The sequence below is a fragment of the Procambarus clarkii genome, chromosome 2, assembly GCF_040958095.1.
Source record: "Procambarus clarkii isolate CNS0578487 chromosome 2, FALCON_Pclarkii_2.0, whole genome shotgun sequence".
In the NCBI taxonomy this organism is placed as follows: Eukaryota; Metazoa; Arthropoda; class Malacostraca; order Decapoda; family Cambaridae; genus Procambarus; species Procambarus clarkii.
The window spans coordinates 25,583,380-25,590,540 of NC_091151.1; the positions used below are offsets into that span (position 1 = coordinate 25,583,380).

The 7,161-nt window shown below is 39.8% G+C and overlaps 1 non-coding gene across 1 annotated transcript; it reads right to left on the reverse strand.

Annotated features, from left to right (window-relative positions):
* Positions 1-1,541: 1,541 nt before the first annotated feature.
* On the reverse strand, positions 1,542-1,682 carry LOC123762473 (U4 spliceosomal RNA). The gene has a single exon (XR_006773360.1). It is a non-coding gene; the product is annotated as a U4 spliceosomal RNA (small nuclear RNA).
* Between the last annotated feature and the right edge of the window lie 5,479 nt (positions 1,683-7,161).

The window sequence follows — 7,161 nt, forward strand, 5'->3', positions numbered from 1 at the left end:
CTTGAGTTAGTATACTGTAGAAGTCCACATTTTTATTGTTATAGCGTTTACATTGCCTCCATTAAGTAGGGCTTTAGTCAGGGAATTTACTAAATATCATTTTGATGCATAATTTTGGTTTAATAAATAGTTATAGAATTTATGTTGTTTAGTGGAATTTTTACCCTTTGTCCATTTCACATTACTGTTAAACGCAAGCCTCATGTCTACACCTAGTCGCCTCATGCTAGCAAACAAGCATTTACTCAATTAAAAAAGATAATCCCTTTTCAATTAATTCCCACATTAACGTAAAGCTTATCCTTCCTTTCCAAATAATTGGGGATAGAGTTTCATGGTACGCATGGTAAGTCAGTAGGACCCTTCGAAGGTTTTGGTAGTGCACATTAACATGTTAAAAGCATTTCAAGGCTCCAGTGTCATGTGTGTTACAGGACACAGTCACCCCTGAGAACCATATATCTGATGACTTGTCTAATCCTACCTTAGGTAATTCTAGGTTTGAGGAGATGATGGGTCATTTGGATGTGGTTAAATAACGACCAGTTTTTAATGAGTAGTGAGGTTAAAGGTTGGCCTCCGTTACAACCACACCATCAGCCTCCAACGACCGCACCACAGTGAGAACACGAAGCCAGACCACCAAGCTGACTGACACGCCCAAGATCCGAGTTTGCTGAAATCATAAGAAAAAAGACCACCAACGTAATGCTGTAACACCAATACCAAACATCAACTTTTAACTACCAGCTGCTTGCGAGCCCAGACCCTGTGTGTACGGCAAATGACGCCCCCACTCAGTTCCACAGCACTCTTCTCAAGTTAAAATCCGCTGTGGGTTGGACCACCGATCTTTCATCTTCCCTCTTCACCTCGTCTCCAATTCCTCGCACAAGATTTCTGCATCTTCGCCCCGTTCTTCCATCCCCTGCTTGCCAGTTCTATGAACATTTTCAAGTCAAGTAACCCTATATGTACTGTTGACCAAATATACTGTACTGTTAAAGTAGGTTTGTTTATAATGTTTCTTGTTTAATTGTTAATTATTTTCAAAACATTCAATAATTCAATTATGTTCCCATATCTCCCTTAATTTTAAGTGTTCGTGAATAACACCTGTTTATTTTATCCTACATCTCTTCATGTTATGCCCTCCCTAAAAGCTGTGTATCATTTGCAAAATGTTTGAGAATTTTTTATGTTAACGTGCTTCTTGTTAGTACTAAGTGTCAACCTCATCAAACGTTTAATCGTCCTCTTTTATGTAAAGTTATGCCCGAAACGTGCACTGCGTATTAGGTCTTTATACAATGTACTTATCTTCCTCTATTCTTGAATCCAATAAATGAACATAAAATGTTATTAAAAGGACGCTGGGGTGTCACAGACAATAATTGCTTTTATGGTCACAAGCACTAGGAACCAGAGTCACTTGACACCTATCAGGTGACGGTATATTTACTCTGCACGTGTAACATAGCATATTTCATGATAAATAAATTTGCCAAAAATGAGACTAGACAACTGTGTTTAAATTGAAGCCCTTGAACGGGCTAACTAAAATTGCCGTAGCCGACGCTTCTTCACGCCGACCCAGCGGGGTATTGGTTAAAGTTTTCAACTAGCAATAATCGCACCTCGGATGTACCTCATTGGTTACGATACTGCCGCTACGCAAAGCTGGTGATCACTCGGGCTGTGAGCACCAGCCTCTGGGCCCTGCAGACCATATTCTGCCACCTGTACTCTATGTGTGCGTATGTATATGTACGTATGTGTATTAAGTATATGTGGAAGCTGATCAGAGTTACATTTCACCTTTGTAAATGCACATTAACTATACTATGGTAAGAATACATCGACCACTTTATGTAGGGCAGGCGTAACTCTGTATCTATGTATTTATGTCTGAGGTTAGATTAGCATTTTAAAAGCACCACAGTCACCTTCATTGGTTGATTGTTCAAGAAATCCCTGAACTATATGTTCAACAGATCTCTCACCCTGTCCATAGATAACAGAAGAAAAAGTATATATGCTGGTTAGCATTGTAATTGTCTGGCCACGTCTGTGGTAGTAAATCTATATAAATAAGAATGGAAATGTTCGTTTGTTCAAAATCGCTAATCTCCGAAAGTTCTTCACCGATTGCTTTGAAATTTTCACACACCGTTCCATCCGCATCCGAGCGGGTATTTAAATACATATTATATGGATCTCACGTTTGTGACGAGAAAATCATGTTTTTTTTTTTAAACTGTGTTTTTCATGCAGGGAAATCTTCGACACCCTTTACCAATTGCTTTGAAATTTTGACACAACGTTGCATTTGAATAGGCTCGTCTTTTTATATATCTACTATATACATGCCTCACGGATGTATCCGTTAACATACATACACACACACACACACACACACACATACATATATATATATATATATATATATATATATATATATATATATATATATATATATATATATATATATATATATATATATATATATATATATAACTGAAAACTCACATACCAGAAGTGACTCGAACCCATACTGCCAGGAGGAACGCAACTGGTATGTACAGGGACGCCTTAATCCGCTTGACCATCACGACCGGACAAAAGGAAGTGATAGCCGAAGCTATTTGAACCACTTCCCCACCGGCACTCGGATGGTAATCTTGGGCATAGCATTTTATCAAATCACCTCATTCTTTGGGGCATACGTGAGGAACACAAATGCAAACAAGCCTGAGTGGCTTGTTTGTCACGTGTGCCCCAAAGAATGAGGTGATTTGATAAAATGCTATGCCCAAGATTACCATCCGAGTGCCGGCGGGGAAGTGGTTCAAATAGCTTCGGCTATCACTTCCTTTTGTCCGGTCGTGATGGTCAAGCGGATTAAGGCGTCCCTGTACATACCAGTTGCGTTGCTCCTGGGAGTATGGGTTCGAGTCACTTCTGGGGTGTGAGTTTTCAGTTGTATATAGTCCTGGGGATCATTCAGGCTTGTTTGCATTTGTGTTCCTCACGTATGCCCCAAAGAATGAGGTGATTTGATAAAATGCTATGCCCAAAATTACCATCCGAGTGCCGGCGGGGAAGTGGTTCAAATAGCTTCGGCTATCACTTCCTTTTGTCCGGTCGTGATGGTCAAGCGGATTAAGGCGTCCCTGTAAATACCAGTTGCGTTGCTCCTGGCAGTATGGGTTCGAGTCACTTCTGGGGTGTGAGTTTTCAGTTGTATATAGTCCTGGGGACCATTCAGGCTTGTTTGTATATATATATATATATATATATATATATATATATATATATATATATATATATATATATATATATATATATATATATATATATATATATATATATATATATATATATATATATATGTATATATATATATATATATATATATATATTTATATATATATATATATATATATATATATATATATATATATATATAATATTTATATATATTATTATTATTATTAAATATGACCGAAAAAGTAAGATTAATAATTCTAACACGAATTTTCTCGATCTTTCTTATGTTTCTTTTCACTGTTGATGGTAATTAAAAAATCAATTCTCCAAAATTAATTTTTATTTCTAGTCTGACGCGACACTTAAGCGAATTTCGTAAAACTTATTACATTTTCAAAGACTTTAGTTTACACACACACAACTATAACTGAATAGAGCTTAAACATCTTCGATTTTTTATACCTGCATTTGGGTGAGGTGATATGTTTCAACAGTTTTGGATGAGGGTGAAAACAAACTTTCACCACAAGACAGAACACGAAACAATGGGTATAAATTGGGTAAATTAAAGGGAAGAATGGAAGTAACTGCAGAGGGCCTATTGGCCCATATTTCTTGATGCTTCTATATTGGAGCGGAGTCTTGAAGTGGGTAGAATATAGTTGTGCATTAATTGGCTGTTGATTGCTGGTGTTGACTTCTTGATGTGTAGTGCCTCGCAGATGTCAAGCCGCCTGCTATCGCTGTATCTATCGATGATTTCTGTGGTGTTTGCTAAGATTTCTCTGATGATGGTTTGGTTGTGGGAAGAGATTATATGTTCCTTAATGGAGCCCTGTTGCTTATGCATCGTTAAACGCCTGGAAAGATATGTTGTTGTCTTGCCTATATACTGAGTTTTTTGAGGCTTACAGTCCCCAAGAGGGCATTTGAAGGCATACACGACGTTGGTCTCTTTTAAAGCGTTGTGCTTTGTGTCTGGAAAGTTTCTTATGAGTAGGCTGGCCGTTTTTTTGGTTTTATAGTAAATCGTCAGTTGTATCTTCGGATTTTTGTCTGTAGGGATAACGTTTCTATTAACAATGTCTTTCAGGACCCTTTCCTCCGTTTTATGAGCTGTGGAAAAGAAGTTCCTGTAAAATAGTCTAATAGGGGGTATAGGTGTTGTGTTGGTTGTCTCTTCAGAGGTTGCATGGCGATTCACCTTCCTTCTTATGATGGCTTCAACGAAACAAACTTCAACGAGTACCTTGACTTTAGCAAAGCTTTTGATACAGTGCCACATGAAAGACTGATTAAAAAGATAGACTCATGGTATTGAGGGTGCTATATTAAGCTGGATTAGGGCATGGCGATACCAAAAGAAACAGAGAGTTAGTATAAATGGAGTCAAGTCAGAGAGGGAAAATGTTGTAAGTGGAGTGCCTCAAGGCTTTGTCCTGGGACCTCTTTTGTTTATAATATATATAAATGATTTAGATTCAGGTTTGAGTAGCAACATTTGCAAATTTGCCGATGACACGAAAATCGGTAGGGGAAATTAATTCGGAGGAGGACTCACTATCACTTCAAGTTGATCTAGATAAGGTTTTGAAATGGTCAAAGGATTGGCAAATGCAGTTTAATGCTGATAAATGTAAAGTTCTGAGGCTAGGTAATGATGATAGAGTTACAAGATACGAGCTAGATGGTGTTGAGATTGCGAAAGGGATCTGGGAGTTATGATTAGTAAGAATTTAAAACAAAAGGATCAATGCATAAATGTTCGTAATAAGGCAAATCGGACACTCGGATTTATTAATCGCAGCGTTAGTAACAAGACACCTGGTGTGGTTCTCAAGCTATATCTTGCTCTAGTTTGTCCCCATTTAGATTATGCAGTTCAGTTTTGGTCGCCATATTATAGAGTGGATATAAATTCAATTGAACGTGTCCAGCGTAGGATGACTAAGTTAATTCCCCAAATTAGAAATCTTTCATATGAAGAAAGATTAACAAAGCTTAAGTTGCATTCACTGGAAAGGCGAGGAGTTAGGGGTGACATGATAGAGGTTTACAAGTGGGTGAATGGACATAACAATGGGGATATTAATAGGGTATTAAAAGTATCAACAGAAGACAGAACACGAAACAATGGGTATAAATTGGATAAGTTTAGATTTAAGAAAGACTTGGGTAAATACTGGTTCAGTAACAGGGTTGTTGATTTGTGGAGCCAATTGCCGCATAACATTGTGGAGGTGGGGTCCCTCGATTGTTTCAAGCGCGGGTTGGACAAGTATATGAGTGGGATTGGGTGGTTATAGATTGGAGCTGCCTCGTATGGGCCAATAGGCCTTCTGCAGTTACCTTTGTTCTTATGTTCTTATAAATAGGAGCTGCCTCGTATGGGCCAATAGGCCTTCTGCAGTTGCCTTTGTTCTTATGTTCTTATGAAACCATTGGAGAAGCCGTTGTTGACTAGGACCTGCCTTACCCTACAGAGTTCTTTGTCGACTTGCTTCCATCCTGAGCTGTGGCTGAGAGAACGGTCGACATAAGCGTTAACAACACTCCTCTTGTACCTGTCTGGGCAGTCGCTGTTGGCATTTAGGCACATTCCTATGTTTGTTTCCTTAGTGTAGACTGCAGTGTGGAAACCTCCGCTCCTTTCCATGACTGTTACTTCTAGAAAGGAAGCTTCCCATCCTTCTCCATCTCGTAAGTGAAACGCAACACAGAATTCTGCTCAAATGCCTCCTTCAGCTGCTGCAGATGTCTGACATCAGGTACCCGGGTAAAAATGTCGTCAACATACCTGCCATATATGGCTGGTTTAAAGTTCATGTCGACTAAGTCTTTTTGCTCGATGGTACCCATGTAGAAGTTCGCAAACAGGACACCTAGGGAAGAACCCATGGCGACCCCATCTACTTGCTTATACATGTGCCCATCCGGGCTCAAGAAGGGTGCCTCTTTAGTACAAGCTTGGAGTAGTTTCCTTAGAATGTTTTCTGGTATGTCAAGAGGAGTACAGGCCGGATCACGATACACTCTGTCGGCTATCATCCCGATTGTTTCATCCACAGGTACGTTGGTAAACAGTGATTCTACGTCCAACGAGGCTCTTATCCCTGTGGCCCGTGTTCCCCGCAGTAAGTCAACAAATTCTTTTGGAGACTTCAGGCTGAAGGCGCAAGGGACATAAGGAGTCAGCAAGCCGTTGAGTCGTTTTGCCAGCCTGTACGTGGGTGTGGGTATCTGGCTGATGATTGGCCGAAGTGGGTTTCCAGGCTTAAGTGTCTTGACATTTCCATACGCGTATCCAGGTTTATATTCCCCAATAATCGTTGGCAGGTGGAGTCCGGATTTCTTGGCGTTCACAGTTTCGATCAATTTGTTGACCTTTGCTTTCAATTCGGCTGTAGTGTCCTTCGTTACCCTTTGGAATTTAGCTTGGTCAGAGAGTATGAGGTTCATTTTCGCCAGATATTCGTCTTTTTTAAGAATGACGTATATTGGCGACTTGTCACCTCTCCTGACAACTATCTCCTTGTTCTCACGAAGGCTCTTAGCTGCCGCTTTGAGCTCGGGGGGCAGTATGGTGCTTCTGTAGTTGCCTCGATTCTTTCCTCCTTCCGCAATAAGTTCTGCTTGTAAGGTGTCTTTGGTGGTGACCTTCATTTGTGTCTCGAGGTCGAATATGTCGTCCAACAGAATCTCCAACTCCACTTTCCGGGCCATCTCACTTGATCTGGACATAACGTGACAGTTTATACCCAGATTTAGGAGAGTTACTTGGTCCTCAGTGAGGTTGATTCCTGCAAAACCAGGCAAATGTTGTGTACAATGTAGAAGTTGTGAGGCAAGCATAAAATGTGAAGACTGCTTTCATTTTTTGTGTCATAAATG